The sequence below is a fragment of the Triticum dicoccoides genome, chromosome 3A, assembly GCF_002162155.2.
Source record: "Triticum dicoccoides isolate Atlit2015 ecotype Zavitan chromosome 3A, WEW_v2.0, whole genome shotgun sequence".
Taxonomy (NCBI): domain Eukaryota; kingdom Viridiplantae; phylum Streptophyta; class Magnoliopsida; order Poales; family Poaceae; genus Triticum; species Triticum dicoccoides.
This window is the reverse complement of record NC_041384.1, coordinates 184,438,660-184,464,711: the sequence shown is the minus strand read 5'-3', so window position 1 is coordinate 184,464,711 and position 26,052 is coordinate 184,438,660. Positions and strand designations below refer to the sequence as shown.

The window sequence follows — 26,052 nt, the reverse complement described above, 5'->3', positions numbered from 1 at the left end:
TAATGCTGGTCTATCTATTAAACCGGACCGGTATAACTACCGGATTTTCTTTATAACATTGGTGATTTAGTCAAACCAGACCGGGTCAATGACCACCGGTTTATAACTGAGCATCTGCCAACAACTGGTGGTTGGAAAGCAAGCCAGGTCAAGGACGCCGGTTTATCAAAAAATACTTATGATTGTCAACAAACAAAATTCAAATAGGAAAATATGCGAGGCTTTTTACGAGCTGCCAGGCTCCAAATCGAGGCTTTTCATGGGCTGCCAGGCCTCTGAGTTAAACCATTTAACAAAGCCTTTTAAGATGGGCCTCCAATTAACCAATCATCGTTTTAACTGTGACAAGTTCAGGGTCTATAAAAGATTGACTTGTGAAATGTTCGATGGGTCATGCCAGGATTACCTGGATAGGAGTGGCTTACTTGATGAAGGCAGGTTAACCCAGGGTTTTAGCTGAATACACCAGGCTTCCAAGCCGTGGCTTGATAGCCAATTACGAGGGTCCTTTCAAACTCTTTTTTGCTTTGCAAAAAAGAGCCCCCAAGTAACTTTGTGAGCGATGCTCAGCGTGTGCCCATGTTTGAGTCTGTACTGTGTACAATACTCTCTTTGGCTCCACAAATTTTTCCTTGTGTGGCTGAAATGCCTATCAAGAGGTGTAGCTGTGGTTCAAACATGACCAAGCCCCCTAGTGATTTTCTTTATCTTTATGCAGCTGCTAAAGCCGGTTTAACAAAGACCCCGCTTTGACCGTTAACTTGGAAAAGCACACATATGATATAAGAAAGAACAGATAGCCCGCTTATAACGGAGGCTCCAGTTTATTATATGGTATATACACTGTCATAAATATGTACAGGTGAAGAGCCTATTGCTTCAAGTATAGTAAGGCCGAAGGAGAGCTATGTTCCATGGCCGCTTTGTCTCCTCCTCCGATTGACGTGAGTCTTCATGCTCTCGAACATCAATGAGGTAGTAGGATCCGTTGTGCAGATTTTTGCTGACCACAAAGGGTCCTTCCCAAGGGGGGGATAACTTGTGCATATCAGTCTGATCCTGGATGAGCCGGAGCACCAAATCACCTTCTTGAAAGGTTCTAGTTTTAACCCGGCGGCTGTGATAACGTCGAAGATCTTGTTGATAAATCACCGAACGTGCTGCTGCAAGATCCTGCTCTTCATCCAACAGGTCCAGAGAATCCTGACATGCCTTCTCATTATCAGCTTCAACATAAGCTGCCACACGGGGCGAATCATGACGGATGTCACTAGGAAGAACCGCCTCCGCTCCATAAACCATGAAGAAAGGCGTGTAACCCGTAGACCTATTGGGTGTGGTGTTGATGCTCCATAACACAGAAGGTAGCTCCTCGACCCAACAACCCGGCGTCCGCTTTAAGGGAACCATAAGCCTTGGTTTGATACCCCGTAGAATTTCTTGATTTTGCCCTTTCCGCTTGACCATTAGATTGGGGTTGAGCCACTGATGCTAGATCAAGCCGGATGTGCTCACGTTGACAGAATTCTTCCATCTCTTCTTTTGATAAGTTAGTACGATTATCTGTTATTATGCTATGTGGAAAGCCAAACCAGAATATCACCTTTTTGATGAATTGAACCGCCGTGGCTGCATCACACTTGCTGACTGGCTCTGCCTCTACCCATTTAGTGAATTTATCAACTGCTACTAACAGATGGGTCTTCTTGTCCTTGGAGCGCTTGAAGGGTCCAACCATATCCAGCCCCCAAGTTGCAAATAGACACGTAATTGGAATCATCCGCAACTCTTGAGCCGGAACATGCGCATGGCGGGCAAACTTTTGACATCCATCACATCTTTTAACTAAATCCTCCGCATCAGCACGCGCCGTCAACCAGTAAAAACCGTGGCGAAAAGCTTTGGCAACCAACGATTTTGAACCGGCATGGTGTCCGCAATCCCCTTCATGAATTTCTCGCAAAATCTCACAACCTTCTTGAGGAGAAACGCATCGCTGAATTGCTCCTGAAACACTATAACGATGTAACTCCCCGTTGAGTATGGTCATGGACTTGGACCGCCGGATTATCTGTCGAGCCAATGTTTCCTCAGCTGGTAACTTGCCCCGGTTCATGTAATCCAGATATGGGATCGTTCAATCCGGTATGGCATGCAGAGCTGCCACCAACTGAGCCTCCGGATCAGGAATAGCCAAATCTTCTTCGGTTGCTATTTTGACTGACGGATTGTGCAATACATCAAGAAAGACATTGAGAGGAATCGGTTTACGTTGGGAACCAAGACGACTTAAAGCGTCCGCCGCTTCATTCTTCCGCCGGTCTATATGGTCCACCTGATAACCTTTAAAGTGACCAGCCACTGCGTCCACCTCTCGCCGATATGCAGCCATGAGTGGTCCTTAGAATCCCAAGTGCCAGACACTTGCTGAGCCACTAGATCTGAATCGCCGAAGCACTTAACCCGGCTCAAATTCATCTCTTTAGCCATCCGAAGACCGTGGAGTAAAGCCTCATATTTAGCTGCATTGTTAGTACAAGGGAACATTAAACGAAGGACATAACAAAACTTGTCACCTCGTGGGGAAGTTAAAACGACTCCAGCCCCCGAACCCTCTAACTGTCTGGACCATCAAAATGAATAGTCCAACATGTATTATCTGGTTTCTCCTCAGGCGCCTGTAACTCCGTCCAATCGTTGATGAAATCTACGAGTGCCTGGGACTTGATCGCCGTGCGGGGTATATATTTGAGCCCGTGAGGTCCAAGCTCAATGGCCCACTTGGCAATCCGGCCAGTTGCTTCTCTGTTTTGAATGATGTCGCCCAGAGGAGCTGAACTGACCACTGTGATAGGATGGCCCTGAAAATAGTGTTTGAGCTTCCGGCTTGCCATAAACACCCCATACACCAGTTTCTGCCAATGTGGATACCTCTGCTTTGACTCAATGAGCACCTCACTGATATAATAAACCGGCCGTTGAACCGGATACTCTTTGCCAGGCTCCTTGCGCTCTACCACAATGGCTACGCTGACAGCCCGAGCATTAGCAGCCACATATAATAATAATGGCTCTTTATCGATCGGTGCTGGCAGCACGGGCGGTTCCACTAGCTGCCTCTTCAGATCTTCAAATGCCTTATCAGCTGCCTCACTCTAGACAAAGTTATCCGTTTTCTTCAGCATCTGATATAAGGGGGTGGCCTTCTCTCCAAGGCGGCTGATAAACCGGCTCAAGGCTGTAATCCGGCCAGCCAGACGTTGCACATCGTTAATACACGCCGGTTTAGTCAAGGATGTAATTGCTGCAATCTTTTCCGGATTAGCCTCAATGCCTCTGTTTGAAACTAGAAAGCCTAAGAGCTTGCCTGCTGGGACACTGAAAACACACTTCTCCGGATTGAGCATCATCTTGTAAACCCGGAGATTGTCAAAGGTTTCCTGTAGATCATCTATCAATGTCCCCTCCTTTCTGGATTTGACCACAATATCATCTACATACGCATGAACATTGCGCCCAATTTGCTTATGAAGGCAATTCTGAACACATCGCTGGTAAGTTGCCTGGGCACTCTTGAGTCCAAAGGGCATGGAAACATAGCAGAAGGCTCCAAAGGGAGTTATAAAGGTTCTCTTCTCCTGGTCCTTAACTGCCATTTTGATCTGATGATAACCAGAGTAAGCATCCAAAAAACACAAACGGTCACAACCCGCCGTAGCATCAATTATCTGATGAATGCGAGGGAGAGCAAAGGGGTCTGCAGGGCAAGCCTTGTTTATATCTGTGTAGTCCACACACATGCGCCAAGTGCCGTTTTTCTTAAGAACCAGCATCGGATTGGCTAACCACTCTGGATGAAAAACTTCAACAATAAAGCCAGCAGCCAACAAACGGGCTACCTCTTCACCTATAGCCTTGCGTCTTTCCTCGTTGAAACGGCGGAGGAACTGTCGGACCGGTTTGAATTTAGGATCAATGTTGAGTGTGTGCTCAGCGAGTTCTCTCGGTACACCTGGCATGTCAAAAGGTTTCCATGCAAAGATGTCCTGATTCTCACGGATGAACTTGATGAGCGCGCTTTCCTATTTGGGATCCAGATTAGCGCTGATGCTGAACTGTTTGGATGAATCGCCAGGGACAAAGTCAACCATCTTAGTGTCTGTAGCTGATTTGAACTTCAATGCTGGATCATGTTCCGTAGTTGGCTTTTTTAAGGAGGTCATGTCTGCCGGATCAACTTGCTCCTTATAGAATTTTAACTCCTCCGTGGCACAAACCGACTCAGCATAAGCCGCATCGCCTTCTTCACACTCCAAAGCAATCTTTCTACTTCCATGTACTGTGATAGTCCCCTTATGACCTGGCATTTTAAGCTGTAGGTAAACATAACATGGCATTGCCATAAACTTAGCATAAACCGGCCGCCCAAACAAGGCGTGGTACGGACTTTTGATCTTCACCACCTCAAATGTCAATGTTTCTGACCTTGAATTGTAGTCATCTCCAAAAGCTACCTCCAAAGCTATCTTACCAACAGGATATGCAGACTTACCAAGCACCACACCATGAAATACCGTATTCGACGGTTTAAGATCCTTATCTGTCAACCCCATACGGCGGAATGTATCATAATACAAAATATTGATACTACTTCCCCCATCCATGAGCACTTTAGTGAACTTGTATCCCCCAACTTGAGGGGCTACCACCAAGGCCAAATGACCTGGATTATCAACCCGGGGCCGGTGATCCTCTCTGCTCCACAAAATAGGTTGCTCCAACCAGCATAAATACTGAGGTACTGTCGGCTCAACAGAGTTGACTGCCCTTTTGTGAAGCTTCTGATCACGTTTGCACAAACTAGTAGTGAATACATGATATTGCCCGTTGTTCAGCTGTTTGGGATTGCTCTGATAACCCGACTGCTGTTGCTGTTGTTGACTGCCCTGATGGTTGTAACCTCCCTGGTTGCCTTGGTGTCCTTGATTGACGTGTCCGGTTTGATTGCCTGGAAACCCTGAACCGGAACCACCGCCTCCGTAACCCGGCCCGTGGAAACCTCCTCCTGAATCGCCGGGCGGGCCGCTGTCATATTGGAACATATTGGAATTCTTGAAATCCCGCATGATATAACAATCTTTCCAGAGATGTGATGCCAGTTTCTCCTTCGATCCATGCTTTGGACAGGGCTGATTTAACAAACGCTCCAAATTGTTGCCTGGACCTCCACCCCTCTAGGGCTGCTTGCCTTTACGGCGCTGGCCATTCTCCTGCGCGTTGGTATTTGCGACAAAGTACAAACCACTATCGGCCTCACACTTACCAACGTTTCCATGGCCTGCCGGATTGTGTTGTTGGCCTTTAGCATTGTCGTTCTTCTTACCCTTCTCCGGTTTGTCCTCCTCTGAATCCGGATCCTTGGTATTATCTGAATCGGCATATTTAACCAAAGCGGCCATGAGTGTTGACATGTCGTTGCAGTAACGTTTGAGCCTTCCCAACTTCTGTTTCAACGGTTTGAAACGGCAATTGCCCTCTAACGTTAACACTGCGGTGTCTGCATTGATACGATCTGATGAATGCAAAATCGCCGAGACCCATTTGACCCAATGGGTCATGGACTCCCCTTCCTCTTGGACACAAGCGGCCAGATCTACAATTGACATTGGTTGCTTACACGTATCCTTGAAGTTCTGGATAAACCGGTGCTTCAGTTCGGCCCATGATCCAATAGAGTTGGTCGGCAAGCTCTTCAACCAAGTGCGAGCTGTTCCTTCCAACATCATGGTGAAATATTTAGCACACACCGCCTCATCCACATCTAACATCTCCACTGCCATCTCATAGCTCTCCACCCACGCCTCTGGATGCAAATCGGCGGTGTAATTTGGTACCTTATGAGGTCCCTTGAAATCCTTGGGTAGTCGCACATTACGCAAAGCGGGAGTTAAACACGGTACCCCTAAGGAACTGAACATCGCCCCTAGCTCCACAGAGGTGGTGGGGTGAACCGGAGTATGCTGTCGTGCTTCGTGTCGAGCTGTCAACTCAGCCTCTCAACGTGCGCGGCCATGGTCCACAACATCTTGCGCATTAGCACCTCCCCCAGCCGGGTTGTTCCCTCGTGGCGAATTTCGGCGGCGTGCACTACTGGACACGGCCGGTTCGTCTTCCACGTGTCTGCTATAACTCCGGCTTGGACGGGGAGTGGAATGAATCCTCTCACGGCTTTGTGAATATGCTTGCTATTGATTTAGTGCTGTCTGAAGGAGATCCCTGGCCCGACACGCTTCCAATGCAACTGGTGACTCGCCGTCGGTTAGGAGGGCCGCCAGGCGTGAAGCGGCGGCCACAATGTTGTCCAACGGGTTGGAATAATGCCCGGGCGGTGTTGATGGTACAACGTTGTTCTGGCAAGGTAGGTCCGTCGTGCGCGGCTGAACCAGCGCTCCTGCTCCCGGCGCCCCCGCCCGGTTTAGCGTGGGTTGGTTACCAGCTCCTGCACCTGACGTGTTGAAAAGATTTTGCGGCTCATAAACCGACGGGAGACGTGATCGGTACCTTCTTCTCATGACTTCCTCTGAATCATTCTGATCCAGCCTAATCCGGTAAACCTGTGCATCCAACTCGGCCCGCTCCGTAGCCATCCTGGCGTTCTCTGCTGCCAGGTCCGCTTTAGCCTGGTGTGACGCCCCGAGACCGATGTGCCAGGTGTCTTCCAGTTATTCGCCATCGTTGCCATGTATTTTGCTTGCGTGTTGCATCTTGCCATGTCATCATGTGCATTGCATCATCATGTTTTAAAAACCTTGCATCCGTCCCGGCCTCCTCGTTCTCTCCGTTGTCCGTTCTGAGCCCAGGTACACTTGCACGCGCCCGCGGCATGTCCGAAATATTATTTTATAAGTGGCCGGGAAATGTTCTCGGAATGGGATGAAAGTTGGTGTGCGGTGTTTTTATGTTGTAGCTAGGCCGCCTGTCAATTTTCGTCGCATTCGGAGTTCGTTTGACGCCCCAATGATTAACTATAGCGGCAGTATAGCCGGTCTAACGTCGGACGTTTTCGGTCTCCGGAAACAGTCGCCGGGCCTCCCTCTCTTCTCTCCTCTCAGCTCGAGACCGTCTACACAGCCCACGACCTACCGCCAGGTCCAACCTAACCTCTCTCGTCATAGTGCACCGACCCCTCGCGCGCGCGTCCGAAATCTGTCCCGGACCCGACCCGAGCAGTTGTGACCGATGGATCCGGATCATCCCCAAACATCCCCTATTTATCTTCGTTTTTCTTTTTGGACTCCCTACCTATTTTATTCTCGTCCGTCGGATTTTGATCCGATGAGCCAAATCCCTCTCCTTTAATCCACTGGCTATATATTCGGTATAACCCTAGTTTTTAGGCCCATGTCCCATCCATTCCCGCAGCCGCCGCCACTCTCTCGCTTCTCCTCGGGATCTCCTCCCAATCCAATCTCCCCGACCTCATTCCTTGTTTTCCGTCGACGCCCAATCCTCAGCCGCCACCTCTTCTGCTCCCAAGGCCCCGAGTTCCTCCTCTCGATCCAGAGCCCAAGCGCTCGACCCCCCCTCATCCACGAGCTCGATCAGGAGGGGAGCTCCCGATCTCCTCGCGCCCGAGGCCTCATCCCCGTCGACGACCACGATCAGGCCGTCACCCTCACCTGCGCCCCTTCCTCCTTCCCCGTGCTTTCCTCTCTCTCTCTCACATCGCTCCCTTTGCCTCTGTTCATCAACAGGAGACCCATGGACGCCCGAACCACTCGAAGCTCCCCTACTAGTGCATCCTTCCTCCATTCCGGCGCCAAAAATGGAACCCCCGCTCCCGGATCCATGCCGGCGCCCTCGGATCTGACGACCTCAACCCCGTCTTCTTCAGCCACCCGCGCCGCCCCGCCAAGCCCATGGAGTCCGCCATGGCGCGAGCACCGGAGCTCTGCACGCCGCGAGCCGCGACCTCCACGTCCATAACCGCTGCTGCTGCCTCGGTGCGGCTCCCGCTGGACCTCCTCGTTGCCCGCACGACCGCCGGACCCTGCCTGCTCGGCATCCAGCCGGCGGCCTCAAGGAGATGCCCTGCTTCGACCGCCCTTGGCTCGCCTCTGCTCCGAGCACTCGCGACGCCCTGCTGCCAAGCGTCGCCGCCAGATCGGTCGAGTCCAGGCCCTCTTCACCGTTCTCGGTCCTCCCCGCCACCCAAGTCCCTCGCCGGAGACCACCTGTGTCGCCCGCTTCGCCCCTGCCTGAAACTGACGCTCTTTATCTCTGAGAACGAGATGGGCAGCGCTGGATCCCTGTCGTGCACTAGGCGGGCCACGCACAGGGCCAGTGCGCCTAAGCAGGCCTGCCTCCTCTTCTCCGAACGGGCCGAGGCCCATGGGTGAGCAGCCTTCCCCAGCGCCTGTTTCGGTTGGGCCAGCCAGATCCGGCCCGCTATGTTTTTTTTTTCCTGTCCAGTGATTTTAGTAATTATCCAGAGTTTACGGTTTTACAGAAAAACCCCTAGTCTTCATGCATATAAAACTTATAAATAATGCATCATATGTAAAAACTCTATATATGAAACATTCTTAGAATTTTGTGTAGATTCATATTGTGCAACTTTCATCCATGTTTGAAATGTTTAAATGATGTTTGCATATATTTTCCCATATTGCCATGTAAAATGATTTAATTCATAACTAAATAACCGTAGCTCCAAATTTAATAAACTTTATATGTAAATGGGGTAGAAAAATGCCTAGTTTAACATGGTGCACCTATCTTGCATGTTTAACAACAATAAAATATGCTTTAGGACAGAACAGTACCAAATCTAAAATATGGACATGAGGAGTTTCCGGACTTGTTGTTTTGTTGTTCCGGCCTCATTTAAACTTTCCTAGATTAGATAGTTTCATCATGCTTCCCCTCTTGCCATGTTTAACAACATTTAATATTGTTGGGTACATAAACGAGATCAAACTAAATAACTTATCGTGGTGTTTCGTCAATATTCAACTTGTTGCATATTGTGCTCCACTTAATTTGTAGGATTGTTTGTGCACTTTGCCATGCCATGCTTCATTAAACCGGACATGCATCATACTTGGTTGTGCATCATGCCAAGTCTATGTGGCGGTTGTTTACTATGTTGTGTGCTTTTTTCGGTGTTGCTTCTTCGGGTTGGTTCCAATAACGTCGCGTTTGTGAGGACCCGTTCGACTACATATGTTTGTCTTCTTCATGGACTCGTTCTTCTCCCTTGCGGGATCTCAGGCAAGATGACCATACCCTCGAAATCACTTCTATCTTTGCTTGCTAGTTGCTCGCTCTTTTGCTATGCCTATTCTACGATGCCTACCACTCACTTATAATGCCTCCCATATTGTTGAACCAAGCCTCTAACCCACCTTGTCCTAGCAAACCGTTGTTTGGCTATGTTACCGCTTTGCTCAGCCCTTCTTATAGCGTTGTTAGTTGCAGGTGAAGATTGAAGTTTGTTCCTTGTTGGAACATGGAGATCGTTCCTTGTTGGAACATGTTTACTTGTTGGGATATCAAAATACCTCTTATTTAATTAATGCATCTATATACTTGGTAAAGGGTGGAAGGCTCAGCCTTATGCCTGGTGTTTTGTTCCACTCTTGCCGCCCTAGTTTCCGTCATATCGGTGTTATGTTCCCGGATTTTGCGTTCCTTACGCGGTTGGGTAATAATGGGAACCCCTTGACAGTTCGCCTTGAATAAAACTCCTCCAGCAATGCCCAACATTGGTTTTACCATTCGCCACCTAGCCTCTTTTCCCTTGGGTTTCGCGGACTCAAGGGTCATCTTTATTTTTAAACCCCCCCAGGCCAGTGCTCCTCTGAGTGTTGGTCCGAAATGGGCAGCCTGCGGGGCCACCTCAGGGCAACTCGAGGGTTGGTTTTACTCGTAGCTTGACCTATCCGGTGTGCCCTGAGAACGAGATATGTGCAGCTCCTATCGGGATTTGTCGGTGCATCGGGCGGCTTTGCTGGTCTTGTTTTACCTATCGAAATGTCTTGTAACCGGGATTCCGAGCCTGATCGGGTCTTCCCGCTAGAAGGAATATCCTTCGTTTACCGTGAGAGCTTGTGATGGGCTAAGTTGGGACACCCCTGCAGGGATTTGAACTTTCGAAAGCCGTGCCCGTGGTTATGGGCAGATGGGAATTTGTTAATTTCCGGTTGTAGAAAACCTGAAGTTGACCATAATTAAAATACATCAACCGCGTGTGTAATCGTGATGGTCTCTTTCCGGCGGAGTCCGGGAAGTGAACACAGTGTTGGAGTTATGCTTGACGTAGGTTGTTCTAGGATCACTTCTTGATCATACTTTTATCGATCGTGCTTTTGCCTCCTCTTCTCGCTCTCTCTTTTGCGTATGTTAGCCACCATATATGCTAGTCGCTTGCTGCAGCTCCACCTCATACCTTTACCTTACCCATAAGCTTAAATAGTCTTGATCGTGAGGGTGCGAGATTGCTGAGTCCCCGTGACTCACAGATACTTCCAAAACCAGCTTGTAGGTGCCGATGAGTCCATGCAGATGACGCAACCAAGCTCAAGGAGGAGCTCGATGAAGATCTTGTCCTTTGTGTTGTTTCGTTCTAGTTGATCAGTAGTGGAGCCCAGTTGGGGTCGATCGGGGACCTTGTCGCATTTGGGGTTCTTCTTTTATTTTGGTTCTGTAGTCGGACCTTGATTGTATTTGGATGTTGTAATGCTTTATTCATGTAATTGTGTGAAGTGGCGATTGTAAGCCAACTATGTATCTCTTTCCCTTATGTATTACATGGGTTGTTTGCGAAGATTACCTCACTTGCGACATTGCTTTCAATGCGGTTATGCCTCTAAGTCGTGCTTCGACACGTGGGAGATATAGCCGCATCGAGGGCATTACAAGTTGGTATCAGAGCCTTCCCCGACCTTAGGAGCCCCACTGCTTGATCGAATTAGTTGCCGCTGTTGAGTCTAGAAAAATGTTTTGAGTCATTTAGGAATTATATATCGGAGAGTTTAGGAATTCTTTTTACTCCCCAGTCTCCTCATCGCTCTGGTAAGGCATCCTGACGTAGAATTCTGACTCTTCTCTTCTCAAATTTCACTAAAAAAATTTAGGATCACGCGGGTATCTTAGAATTGTTCCGATCGATTTCTGATGAGAACATTGTTCTTGGTGCCTCCTGTCATTTAGGGGCTGTGGCAGTGTCCCGGGGAGTTGAGCTCCGAGGTGTTGTCGTCACAATTTTATCGTTGCAGTTCTGGAATACCTGAGTTTAATACGCCGACATCGAAAATCTCTTTTATGCAGTTGTTGGTGAGATAACCTCGACGCCACCAGTACTGGGGCGGGAGTTCGGGAGTATTGCCATAACTTGTATAACGGATGCTTTTCGAAGGTTGAGGTAGATGATTTCCGAAGGTTTCTTGGTTATGTGTTGAAGGATGGATACAGCTGGATGTAGGATTTGCTAGTTTTGGGTGAGATATTATGCTTCCCCTGTATCCCCAACACCTGATTGCATAACCGAAAAATTTCGGGAGTTTATAAGTGGGAATTCAAGTAGCTCTTAGGATATCCTTCCGACAGATGTGTGATATGAGATTGGGGTTCAACGTCTAGTGGTCCGCCTATCCACGGTCGGTTTTACAGTGGTCTCGTTGTGTCTTAAAGAGTCCTTGGCTATGCCGACTCGGGGACGCTTCGTATGTCATGTGCACTGCCTTGTACATGATGGTGCTGTACGATCGAGCCCGTGTAGGCCCCACCACGAAAACTTCGGACGAAATCTCTATCATATGTTTGTTCCGGCTTATTCTGCAAGCCAATCCTTTGTTTTGTTTTGAGTTGTGGTATTCGAGTTGCTTCGAAGTCAAATGTTGATTCCATACCTTTCCTAAGTGGTTTTCTCATACCCCTATGCGAATACTAATCCTCCTTGATAATCGAGATTGTTTTGCCAATCTTGTGCAACCGGTGTGCTTCTCTTCTAAGTGGATCCGATCATTTCAACATCCGCAAGATCAATTCTAAGTTTCTCAACGGTGTTCGTTTCATCCATTCCAAATTGTCTTTGTTTTTTCCCACCCTCCCTCCCTTTATTTTTCTTCGAGGATTCGAATTTCTTAATCAAGTATCCATTTATTGATGGAAGTCTCTCCATGCTTACCCGGTGGTTCTCAAGAATATGTTCTACTAGTTCATCATTCTCCATTCTTTCCATCTCCGGCGAATCCAATACAAGCTTTGTTGATCATATATTTTCCTCATTTCAATACCTTCTCATACCGGTGCACCTCTTAATCATCTACTCCTCGCTATTCATTTGTTTCGGAGTGCCGAAGATATCTCAGAAGATTCGTGTTTCCACTCTGCTTTCGTTCAAGATCTTTCGAGGATGTCACCTCATTCAAGCCATTTAATTCAACCGGTGCAACCTCTCTTTTAAATCATTTCAACGGTGTTTCTTTGAGTGGGCCCTAACCCACAGGTCTTTTCCCAGGATCTTACCTGACTCTTCTTATTTTTCTGGAGCTATCCTAAATTCTTTTCGAAGTTTGACGTAAGAATGAATTATCATCAGTCATATGTCTTTCTACAAGATCTTTCAAATTCTTTCATCATTGGTTCAACCTTTCTAATATTCATCCCGGAGTGCCTCAACAATTCTTGGTGGTGTTTCTCGTCGTAATTCTCAGATTTTGAAGACCGAAGAAGAATTTTCTCTCAATCTTTATCCATTCTCTTCAAGATTCGTGGTTCTAGTTCAAGGCCATCCTCTCATAATTGTTTTGATTGTGAGTATTTTTTTCACCCATCCGGAGCATTTCATGAGTTGTTTCCATTTCCTTACTCCGAAGGCCATCTTTTCAAATACTAGTCATTCCAGCTTCCAGCTATGTTTCTCCGGTGCTTCATTCAAATATCCTCTAATCAGCTCGCGATCTCTTCGTTCACTTGCATCTAAACTCTCCCATGTATCTTCATTCATTTGCTAATTCTTACCAGTGATTCACCCCTTTTACTTCGTTCGTTTTCAATTCTTACCGGTGGCTCGTTCAAGATTTCTCTTCCGTTGTTATTGTATCGATTCTTTTGTTATTTTTTATCCTATCGGTGGTTCGTTCAATATTTTCCCAAGTTGGCGCTATATCTATCTTAATGCTCTCTACGAGAATAAGTAGTATGTCAAATCCACTGCTTGTCATCAATTTAAATTGGTGAAGGATAAGCATAACATAATTCTTATTCTTGTTCATCCAAGTGATTAATTCCTTATTCCGGAGGTGCATCAACTTGTTGATTCCAATTGTGTTCAGCTTTTTCTTTTCCCGGAGTTTCAAGATCTCTCTTTTATCTCGTCGCAAGCTTCATCTAATCATTGCAAGGTTTCAACCTTATTCTTTTCATCCTTCACTTCTTTGTGATCATTCTTTTAACCGGAGTTCTTCACGGAGGCTCTACATGAGGGTTCATAAAGGATTTAATTCCTTCTCGAAGTTTTCATTGAGATTCTTTTCAGAGGACCTCAAGCATTCTTCTTCTTGCTATCCGGAGTGCAATTCTTTCTACTGTATCATTCGAGGTGGTATTATGTCATTCTTTATAATTCGAGTTCATGTTTCATGATTCACATGTTATCAAGAATGAGATATTTTAAATCCATCAATCTCGTCATTGGAGTTACCTTGGGTTATAGTTAACTTAAAGCTTTCCCTAAGGATTGTTACTATTATAGTGCTCATAAATGACCCAAGTTCTTCACTTATCCTCCCGATGAAATAGTTTCTCGTCTCCTTGTTCTTTCCAATCAAATCTATTCCGTGAGTGGCAAGTTGTCACCTCATAATTTTGAGATATCTTATATAAGTCCATATCAAGCTTATCCTTTCATTGTTGGTTATTCAACAACTCCGTTCTAGCCTTTGTTGGAAGCGTGCGCATGCCAAGATCTTGTTTTCTATTTCGCTCATTCCATTCCATTCTCTCTTTTCCTCCGGAGGCGTTGTGATGTTGCTCTCTTCACTCATCATCTCGAATTGTGAGGATCATGTTCTTTTCCTTGCTTATCCGTTTAACCCGGAGGTCATGCCCCTTTTAAATTTCTTTCTACTTATCTTTTCTTGCATCTCTTTTCAATCGGAGTGCTGCCCAAAGTTGTTCTCCCTTGTTCCTCTTTTCTAACGGAGTGTTTTCAGCTTCATCATCTCCGTTGTATGCTTCTATCGATTAGCTTAACCTTTCCAAGGTTTTTTGGTCTCACTCGTTTGTCAAATAAGCAACTTAATTTTACCTTTCTCTTCCTCTTCCGTTTGCCCTCTGGTGCCATTCTAGATCTCGAGACGAGAGCCTCTCGTAGTGGTGGAGGGTTGTGACGCCCCGAGACCGATGTGCCAGGTGTCTTCCAGTTATTCGCCGTTGTTGCCATGTCTTTTGCTTGCGTGTTGCATCTTGCCATGTCATCATGTGCATTGCATCATCATGTTTTAAAAACCTTGCATCCGTCCCGGCCTCCTCGTTCTCTCCGTTGTCCGTTCTGAGCCCAGGTACACTTGCACGCGCCCGCGGCATGTCCGAAATATTATTTTATAAGTGGCCGGGAAATGTTCTCAGAATGGGATGAAAGTTGGCGTGCGGTGTTTTTATGTTGTAGGTAGGCCGCCTGTCAATTTTCGTCGCATTCGGAGTTCGTTTGACGTCCCAACGATTAACTATAGCGGCAGTATAGCCGGTCTAACGTCGGACGTTTTCGGTCTCTGGAAACAGTCGCCAGGCCTCCCTCTCTTCTCTCCTCTCAGCTCGAGACAGTCTACACAGCCCACGACCTACTGCCAGGTCCAACCTAACCTCTCTCATCACAGTGCACCGACCCCTCGCGCGCGCGTCCGAAATCTGTCCCGGACCCGACCCGAGCAGTTGTGACCGATGGATCCGGATCATCCCCAAACATCCCCTATTTATCTCCGTTTTTCTTTTTGGACTCCCTACATATTTTATTCTCGTCCTTCCGATTTTGATCCGATGAGCCAAATCCCTCTCCTTTAATCCACTGGCTATATATTCGGTCTAACCCTGGTTTTTAGGCCCATGTCCCATCCATTCCCGCAGCCGCCGCCACTCTCTCGCTTCTCCTCGGGATCTCCTCCCGATCCAATCTTCCCGACCTCATTCCTTGTTTTCCGTCGACGCCCAATCCTCAGCCGCCACCTCTTCTGCTCCCAAGGCCCCGAGCTCCTCCTCTCGATCCAGAGCCCGAGTGCTCGACCCCCCCTCATCCACGAGCTCGATCAGGAGGGGAGCTCCCGATCTCCTCGCGCCCGAGGCCTCATCCCCGTCGACGACCACGATCAGGCCGTCACCCTCACCTACGCCCCTTCCTCCTTCCCCGTGCTTTCCTCTCTCTCTCTCACATCGCTCCCTTTGCCTCTGTTCGTCAACAGGAGACCCATGGACGCCCAAACCACTCGAAGCTCCCCTGCCAGTGCATCCTGCCTCCATTCCGGCGCCAAAAATGGAACCCCCGCTCCCGGATCCATGCCGGCACCCCCGGATCTGACGACCTCAACCCCGCATTCTTCAGCCACCTGCGCCGCCCCGCCAAGCCCATGGAGTCCGCCATGGCGCGAGCACCGGAGCTCTGCACGCCGCGAGCCGCGACCTTCCCGTCCATAACCGTTGCTGCTGCCTCGGCGCGGCTCCAGCTGGACCTCCTCGTCGCCCGCGCGACCGCCGGACCCTGCCTGCTCTGCATCCAGCCGGCGGCCTCAAGAAGATGCCCTGCTTCAACCGCCCTTGCCTTGCCTCTGCTCTGAGCACTCGCGTCGCCCTGCTGCCAAGCGTCGCCGCCAGATCGATCGAGTCCAGGCCCTCTTCGCCGTTCTCGGTCCTCCCCGCCACCCAAGTCCCTCGCCGGAGACCACCTGTGTCGCCCGCTTCGCCCCTTCCTGAAACTGACGCTCTCTATCTCTGAGAACGAGATGGGCAGCGATGGATCCCTGTCGTGCACTAGGCAGGCCACGCACAGGGCCAGTGCGCCTAAGCAGGCCTGCCTCCTCTTCTCTGAACGGGCCGAGGCCCATGGGTGAGCAGCCTTCCCCAACGCCTGTTTCGGTTGGGCCAGCCAGATCCGGCCCGCTATGTTTTTTTTCTATCCAGTGATTTTAGTAATTATCCAGAGTTTACAGTTTTACAGAAAAACCCCTAGTCTTCATGCATATAAAACTTATAAATAATGCATCATATGTAAAAACTCTATATATGAAACATGCTTAGAATTTTGTGTAGATTCATATTGTGCAACTTTCATCCATGTTTGAAATGTTTAAAATTTGTTTGCATATATTTTCCCATATTTCCATGTAAAATGATTTAATTCATAACTAAATAACCGTAGCTCCAAATTTAATAAACTTTATATGTAAATGGGGTAGAAAAATGCCTAGTTTAACATGGTGCACCTATCTTGCATGTTTAACAACAATAGAATATCCTTTAGGACAGAACAGTACCAAATCTAAAATATGGACATGAGGAGTTTCCAGACCGTTGTTTGGCTATGTTACCGCTTTGCTCAGCCCTTCTTATAGCGTTGTTAGTTGCAGGTGAAGATTGAAGTTTGTTCCTTGTTGGAACATGGAGATCGTTCCTTGTTGGAACATGTTTACTTGTTGGGATATCACAATACCTCTTATTTAATTAATGCATCTATATACTTGGTAAGGGTGGAAGGCTCGACCTTATGCCTGGTGTTTTATTCCACTCTTGCTGCCCTAGTTTCCGTCATATCGGTGTTATGTTCCCGGATTTTGCGTTCCTTACGCGGTTGGGTAATAATGGGAACCCCTTGACAGTTCGCCTTGAATAAAACTCCTCCAGCAATGCCCAACATTGGTTTTACCATTCGCCACCTAGCCTCTTTTCCCTTGGGTTTCGCGGACTCAAGGGTCATCTTTATTTTTAAACCCCCCCGGGCCAGTGCTCCTCTGAGTGTTGGTCCGAAACGGGCAGCCTGCGGGCCCACCTCGGGGCAACTCGAGGGTTGGTTTTACTCGTAGCTTGACCTATCCGGTGTGCCCTGAGAACGAGATATGTGCAGCTCCTATCGGGATTTGTCGGCGCATCGGGCGGCTTTGCTGGTCTTGTTTTACCTGTCGAAATGTCTTGTAACCGGGATTCCGAGCCTGATCGGGTCTTCCCGCTAGAAGGAATATCCTTCGTTTACCGTGAGAGCTTGTGATGGGCTAAGTTGGGACACCCCTGCAGGGATTTGAAATTTCGAAAGTCGTGCCCGTGGTTATGGGCAGATGTGAATTTGTTAATGTCCGGTTGTAGAAAACCTGAAGTTGACCTTAATTAAAATACATCAACCGCGTGTGTAACCGTGATGGTCTCTTTCCGGCGGAGTCCGAGAAGTGAACACGGTGTTGGAGTTATGCTTGACGTAGGTTGTTCTAGGATCACTTCTTGATCATACTTTTATCGACCGTGCTTTTGCCTCCTCTTCTCGCTCTCTCTTTTGCGTATGTTAGCCACCATATATGCTAGTCGCTTGCTGCAGCTCCACCTCATACCTTTACCTTACCCATAAGCTTAAATAGTCTTGATCGTGAGGGTGCGAGATTGCTGAGTCCCCTGACTCACAGATACTTCCAAAACCAGCTTGAAGGTGCCGATGAGTCCGTGCAGATGACGCAACCAAGCTCAAGGAGGAGCTCGATGAAGATCTTGTCCTTTGCGTTGTTTCGTTCTAGTTGATCAGTAGTGGAGCCCAGTTGGGGTCGATCGGGGACCTTGTCGCATTTGGGGTTCTTCTTTTATTTTGGTTCCGTAGTCGGACCTTGATTGTATTTGGATGTTGTAATGCTTTATTCATGTAATTGTGTGAAGTGGCGATTGTAAGCCAACTATGTATCTCTTTCCCTTATGTATTACATGGGTTGTTTGCGAAGATTACCTCACTTGCGACATTGCTTTCAATGCGGTTATGCCTCTAAGTCGTGCTTCGACACGTGGGAGATATAGCCACATCGAGGGCGTTACACCTGGGCTATCTGATCTTTCACTTTTACAATCTCCGCATCATGCTGATCCCTGGCTGCTGCGTCTACCTCCATGGACATCAATGTTGCCAGAGCGTCGAACAAATCAGACAAGACTTGGGACGAAGGTGGCGCCGAGCTTCCTGCCCCTGCTGGTGTGGCCGTCGTTGAACCGGAGAGCATTGCTGCGGCGGTAGATGAATAAGGCGCCGATTGTGTGCCGGCCATGAAGATGGCGGCCCGGTTTGGCAGACCAGGGGAATCCGTAATACTGTTGCCCTCGGATCCTCCCTCAATTCAGTCGTCCTGCAACTAGTAAAGCGATTCGGTTTCTCCAGAAGACTCGTCATCAGAGAAGACTACGGTTTCTCCATCGGACACCGGTCCGTCCTCGTACCCCGATCCATGGATGACACCTACAAAAACATGCCTTGTCTCGGGCTGAACTGGCGAAGAACTTGCACGCCGAGCCGTTTCGATGATGTCGGTGCAGATGTCCGGCTCGGGGGCCGGCTCGCCGATCTTGCCGATGAAGACGTGAATCCCACCAAAGGGCACCCGGTACCCGTATTCGATTGAATCGACCTCGGGACCCCATCCTGCATTGTCGATGTAGAGCTTTCTGCGGCGACTCTTCGTCATCTGGCCCACAGCGTATCCCTTGAGTCCATCAAAGCTGCCCTTCAAGAACTCAAAACCATCGTGCGATAGCCCCACGGTGGGCGCCAACTGTCGTGGGTTTTTCACGGCAGATGTCCTCGTGAAAGGACTTAGTCGTGGAGCCATCACAACGAGTTAGCTTAAAGAGGTTAAACCGGACAAGGGGACACGGGAGTTTATACTAGTTCGGCCCCTTCGATGAAGGTAAAAGCCTACATCTAGTTGTGATTGGTATTGCTAGGGTTTCGAATGCCAGGGAACGGATCCGCTTTGTCTGGCTCTTGAGTTGTTGTTGTCTCTCCCTAAACCGTGGCCGGGTCGTCCCTTTATATACATAGGTTGACGCCCGCCGGGCTACAGAGTCCCGAAGCCGGTTTATAAACGTATCCGGTTCAGCCTCTCTCTTTCTATCTTACTATACAAGTTACATGACTAGGCCGGTTTACATTTACAGACTGTAACCCGCCTTTGGGCCCTCCGTAAAGCGCCATCATCTTTACATCTTCATAGGCTTCTAATCTTCAAAGAGTCAACCCGGCTACATAAGGCCGGTTTACCTCCAGTAGTAATATCCCCAACACCTGCTGCTGAGTCAAAGCCGTCTGAAGGAGCTCCCTAGCCCGTCGTGTCTCAACTGCTACTGGGGACTCGCCATCAATCGGGAGAGCTGCTAATTGTGAAGCGGCAGCAACGATGTTATCCAATGGGTTAGAGTAATGACCCGGAGGTGTTGAGACGTGTCATGATGGAATGTCGTTCTGACGAGGCGGAGGCGGCGGATCCGTCGCACGAGGCTGAACCGGTGCCCCGGTCCCAGGTGCCTCCACCCGGTTTACCACACGTTGGTTGCTGGTGCCTGCTCCTGGCGTGTTAAAGAGATTCCTTACCTCCAAGACCGACGGAAGGCGCGACCTGTATCTTCTCCTCATGACATCATCTGACGCACTCTGATCCAGCATAAGCCGGTACGCCTGAGCCTCCAATCTGGCCCGCTCTGTAGCCATCCTAGTGTTTTCTGCTGGCAGGTCCGCTTTAGCTTGAGTTATCTGATCCTTCACCTTTGCAATCTCTGCGTTGTGCTGATCCCGGTTTGCCGCATCCACCTCTGCTGCCAGCAACGTTGCTAAAGCGTCAAACAGATCAAACAAAACCTGAGCCGGAGGCGGCGCAGAGCCCACTGCTTCCGCTGGTGTTGCTATTGCTGAACCAGAGATCATTGCCGCGGCGGTAGAAGAGTGCTGCACTGGTTGTGTATCGGCCATGAATACCGCGACCTGGCTTGGCAGATCAAGGGGGTCTGGAATACTGTTTCCATCGGAACCTCCACTAATTCGGCCATCCTGCAGCTGGTACAGCGACTCGGTCTCTCCGGTTGAAGACTCGTCATCAGAGCAAACAACGATTTCGCCACCAGATGTCGATCTATCCTCATATTCCGCTCCATGGATGACACCTACGAAGACATGCTTTATGGGGGCTGAACTTGGGCGGAGCTTGTACGCTAAGCCGTCTCGATGATGTCGGTGCAGATGTCCGGCTCAGGGCCCGGTTCGCCGATCTTGCCGATGAAGACATGAATTCCACCAAAGGGGACCCGGTACCCGTACTCAATTGAACCGGCCTCGGGACTCCATCCTGCATCGTCGATGTAGAGCTTGCCGCGACGACTTTTAGTCATCCGGCCCACATCGTATCCCTTGAGTCCTTCGAAGCTGCCCTTCAAGAACTCGAAACCATCGTGCGATAGCCCCACGGTGGGCGCCAACTGTCGTGGTTTTGTCACGGCAGATGTCCTTGTGAAAGGACTTAGTCATGGAGCCATCTCTACGGGTTAGCTTAAAGGGGTTAAAGCGGACAAAGGACGCGAGAGTTTTATACTAGTTCGGCCCATTACGATGAAGGTAAAATCCTACTCCAGTTGTGATGGAATTGCTAGGGTTTCGATGACCAGGGAGCGAATCCGCTTTGCCTGGTTCTCGAGTTGTTGTGTGTTGTCCCTAAACCGCTGCCGGGTCACCCCTTTATATACATAGGTCGACGCCCGCCGGTTTACAGAGCCCGAGGCCGGATCATAAACGTGTCCGACTCGGTCTCTACTCCTATCTTATCATACAAGCATACATCAATGTCGGTTTACATCTATAGGCTTTAACCCGCCTTTGGGCCTTGGGCCTCCATGAAGCGCCATCCTTCATATCTTCACGGGCTTCAAGTAAGGTAATCATCATGAGGATAACCCAGCCTCTCCTGGTTGGTTTATGTCCAGTAGTAATATCCCAACAGGAAACAAGGAAGGTTTCTGATACAAGAATTACTAGCATAAATTTTTCCTGTTTTACGTTACTTTGCAATATTTGCTAGTAGATGCTTAATTGGTCGCGAAAACTGTGGCAACCTTAGTGCCCCTGATATTGTTATTTTGTGCCATGCCTTATTCTGTGATGACACATTTAGTATGGGCGCTATTGTTGCAAAGCGGTTAAATCTTAACCGTACTAAGGGCCCTATCTTGGGAGGTATCTTCGCCTCGCGCCTCGCTGCACATTTTAACATACCTATTAGACATTATGAGAAGGCAGAAAAGTTGTTGCCTCCTATTTTTCTAGACTATAAGAGTATGGTAGCACATGATTTTATCGTTAAGAATAAGGAAAAGATGCTTAAGTACAAGTTGATATTTGATAAAAATCACCCTGAGATTATTACTTTGCCTGCTCCTTCCTTGTTTGACTTATCTGCAGGCAAGTACCTTGTTCCGCTGGAGGCCATTCATGCCTACCAAAACCCCACACCAGCTATAGAGTCAGAGCCGGAACCACAATTTGATCCTCACCGGCAGTCTGTTTATCAGTGGAATCCGGAGGATATTGCCAACCAGTGGCACCAGGGGGGTCCTTCTTAGTACGACCCCAACTATTACTTTGGATAGCCGCCAGGCCAACCGTGGCCATAGACCAACTTAGGCCAAAAGCCTAAGCTTGAGGGAGTACGTATTTCTCACCGACATTACATTTATGTTCACACACTCATGCTAGTTGTCGGTGCTCATACTTTTTCATTGTATCATCCATGCTAGTTTATTTCCTTTTTTATGCTTTCTTCTTGTGTGTTTGATAAACCTTAAGAAAAACAAAAAAAATTAGTTGTAGCTTTTAGTTAGTTTACTTTCCATGCCTGCAGTAGTAGTGATTAAAAAGAAAACCCAAAAAAATTCTCGTTCTTCTTTTGCTTGTTGGGAGCTTTCCCGTGTAAATAATTTTATTTCTTTTCTTGTTCTTTGGGGGGCAAGAGGAGAAGACCATAATGAAAATGTTGAGTGGCTCTTATATGCATTATTGTTGATCTAACAAAGAGCCCATATTACCTCGTCTTCTCTCTTGAATTAAATGCTTGCATATTCCAACTTAGTCCAACGTACGTGCACTATTATTATTATCCACACTATTAGGTCATGCAAGTGAAAGGCAATAATGATGATTATATGATGAACTTATTGAGATGACAAAAGTTGGTATGAACTCGACCTCTCTTGTTTTTGTAAATATGATTAGTTCATCGTTCCTGATTCAGGCTATTATGAATAAACATGTTTGCAATGACAATTAGAGATTGTAGTTGCTTATGCCATACTTAATTAGCTAGGAGCTTATAATGGTTTACCTTGCGTGCCAACATGTTATTAAAATGGTTGTGATGTGGTATGATAGGGTGGTATCCTCTTTTGAACGATTCGAGTGGCTTGACTTGGCACATGTTCACGCGTGTAGTTGAAACAAAATCAACATAGCCTCTACGATATTATGCTCATGGTGCATTATATCCTACTCATGCTTGCATTTGATGTTGATTAATTTTAATGCATGTTCATGACTGTTGTTGCTCTCTAGACGGTCGCTTCCCAGTCTTTTTCTAGCCTTCACTTGTACTAAGCGGGAATATTGCTTGTGCATCCAATTCCATAAACCCCAAAGTTGTTCCATATGAGTCCACCATACCTACCTATATACGGTATCCACCTGCCATTCCAAGTAATTTGTATGTGCCAAACTCTAAACCTTCAAATAAACATTCTGTTTTGTATGCTCGAACAGCTCATGTATCAACTATGTCTGTCTGTATCTTCCATGCTAGGCGGGTTATTCTCAAGAGGAGTGGACTCTGCTCCTCACTCATGAGAAAATGGCTGGTCACTGGGATGCCTAGTCCCATGCTTTATGCAAATCAAATCAAAATAACTGCAAACAAAAATCCTCAGGGACTCTTGTTAGTTGGAGGTACTCGTTGTTTCAAGCAAGCCATGGATTGGTGCTTGTTGGTGGAGAGGGAGTATAAACTTTACCATTCTGTTTGGGAACCGCCTATAATGTGTGTAGCATGGAAGATATCGAGATCTCTCGGTTGTTATGTTGACAATGAAAGTATTCCTCTCAAAATATTATCCATATCTATTTCAAAACCGAGCTCTGGCACCTCTACAAATCCCTGCTTCCCTCTGCAAAGGGCCTATCTATTTACTTTTATGTTGAGTCATTATCCTCTTATTAAAAAGCACCAGTTGGAGAGCACCGCTGTCATTTGCATCCATTATTGTGAGTTTACATTGAGTATGACTTGACTGGATCTCTTCTACCATGAATTACAATGTCTAGTCAGTCCTTGATCTTTAAAGGTGCTCTACATTTATGTTTTGCAGTCTCAGAAAGGGCTAGCGAGATACCATCTTGTCATATCATATCATGATTATTTTGAGAAAGTGTTGTCATCCGAGATTTGTCATTATTGCTCGCTTGCTGTTTATGCTATTGATATGAGTAAACATGAGACTTAAATGTTATTGTGAATATGGTTAGTTCATAATCTTTGCTGAAAACTTGAATGTTGGCTTTACATATTTACAACAACAAGCAAATAGAGTTTGTAAAAGTTTTTCTTTATCAATTTCAGTTTATCAACTGAATTGCTTGAGGACAAGCAAAGGTTTAAGCTTGGGGGAGTTGATACGTCTCCGCCGTATCTACTTTTTCAAACACTTTTGCCCTTATTTTGGACTCTAACTTGCATGATTTGAATGGGACTAACTTGGACTGACGCTGTTTTCAGCAGAATTGCCATGGTGTTATTTTTGTGCAGAAATAAAAGTTCTCAGAATGACCTGAGAATCAACGGAGAATTATTTTGGAATATATAAAAAATACTGGAAGAAAGATCCACGTCAGGGTGCCCGCACCCTGTCCACGAGGGTGGGGGCATGCCCTACCCCCTGGGCGTGCCCCCTGCCTTGTGGGCCCCCTGATACTCCATCGACCTCAACCTTCACTCCACATATTCACTTTTGGGGAGAAAAAAATCAGAGAGAAGGATTCGTCGCGTTTTACGATACAGAGCCACCGCCAAGCCCTAAACTCTCTTGGGAGGGCTGATCCGAAGTCCATTCGAGGCTCCGGAGAGGGGAATCCGTCGCCATCGTCATCATCAACCTTCCTCCATCACCAATTTCATGATGCTCACCGCCGTGCGTGAGTAATTCCATCATAGGATTGCTGGACGGTGATGGGTTGGATGAGATTTATCATGTAATTGAGTTAGTTTTGTTAGGGTTTGATCCCTAGTATCCACTATGTTCTGAGATTGATGTTGCTCTGACTTTGCTATGCTTAATGCTTGTCACTAGGGCCCGAGTGCCATGATTTCAGATCTGAACCTATTATGTTTTCATCAATATATGAGAGTTCTTGATCCTGTCTTGCAAGTCTATAGTCACCTATTATGTGTTATGATCCGTTAACTCCGAAATGACAATAATCGGGATACTTACCGGTGATGACCGTAGTTTGAGGAGTTCATGTATTCACTATGTGTTAATGCTTTGGTCCGATACTCTATTAAAAGGAGGCCTTAATATCCCTTAGTTTCCAATAGGACCCTGCTGCCATGGGAGGGTAGGACAAAAGATGTCATGCAAGTTCTTTTTCATAAGCACGTATGACTATATTCAGAATACATGCCTACATTACATTGATGAACTGGAGCTAGTTCTGTGTCACCCTAGGTTATGACTGTTACATGATCGATCGTATCCAGCATAATTCTCCATCACTGATCCAATGCCTACGAGCTTTTCATATATTGTTCTTCGCTTATTTACTTCTCCGTTGCTACTATTACAATCACTACAAAACCCAAAAATATTACTTTTTCTACCGTTACCTTTTGCCACCATTACCACTACTATAATATTACTTTGCTACTAAATACCTTGCGCAGATATTAAGTTTCCAGGTGTGATTGAATTGAAAACTCAGCTGCTAATACTTGAGAATATTCTTTGGGTCCCCTTGTGTCGAATCAATAGATTTGGGTTGAATACTCTACCCTCAAAAACTGTTGCGATCCTCTATAATTGTGGGTTATCATAAGCCACCATGTATCAGTTATGGAGTTATATTAATCCATCATTGCTCCTTTAGTTGTAAATTTACATGCCATGGGACCAACATTGATTTCCAATTCTTAGTTGAACATTCAATGTTTTGCAGCAGAAGGCTTTATGAGAGGAAGAGCATACAATATACGAATAGATGATCAAGTCTTGCTTCGTTTCTCACCAAAGAACTCTGACTCAACTTATTACTTTGGTGATATGGTATTCTAATTACCCTTATTGCGCTTGTTTACTGGCTTACTGCTTTGTTGTTGGTAGATTGATTATCTTAGTTTGCCGATTGCAGATTGGTGGAGCACTCACTTTTTTTCATGGAACTGGAACGCGGAGATGTCTAGAAGTAAAAGACCGAGTTTAATAAATTATTATGTATTGAATTGTGATTTAAACATATAACTAGTTAATGTGCTTCACATATATCTATAACCTTGGAAACATCAGAAACAATTAATCCTCGTGTAATACACCATTCACGAAGGGTCTCACCGACAATAACCAAGGTACTCCCTCCTTCCATCTATAGACTATTGACAAGATTAATAATACATGACATGCATAATGTGAAAATTATATCATTGAAAACTCCTTTCACATACGAATTTGACAATGTGCTTTGTGTAAGTTGCATGTCATATATTATTGCTCTAACATTTGGTCAAAGTTAGCCTTGAAAAACATATTAGGCCCTATATAGATGGAAGGAGGGAGTATCATTTTTGCAGCTTGTGTTGTGAAAAATTGTACTATGTGGAGTTAATGTTTACTTGTTTAGCATTAAAGTCTAATTCGACAGAACATTTTAAAAGTAATCCTTGTTGTACATGTTCCATTCTATGATTTACAGACTGAATTTTGCCTCTAGTTCAAATGATGAGTAAGTTAAGATATATA

The 26,052-nt window shown here is 46.8% G+C and overlaps 1 pseudogene; it reads left to right on the top strand.

Annotated features, from left to right (window-relative positions):
• The window catches only part of LOC119272131, a 185,809-nt pseudogene that overhangs the window by 158,252 nt on the left and 1,505 nt on the right, over positions 1-26,052 (top strand).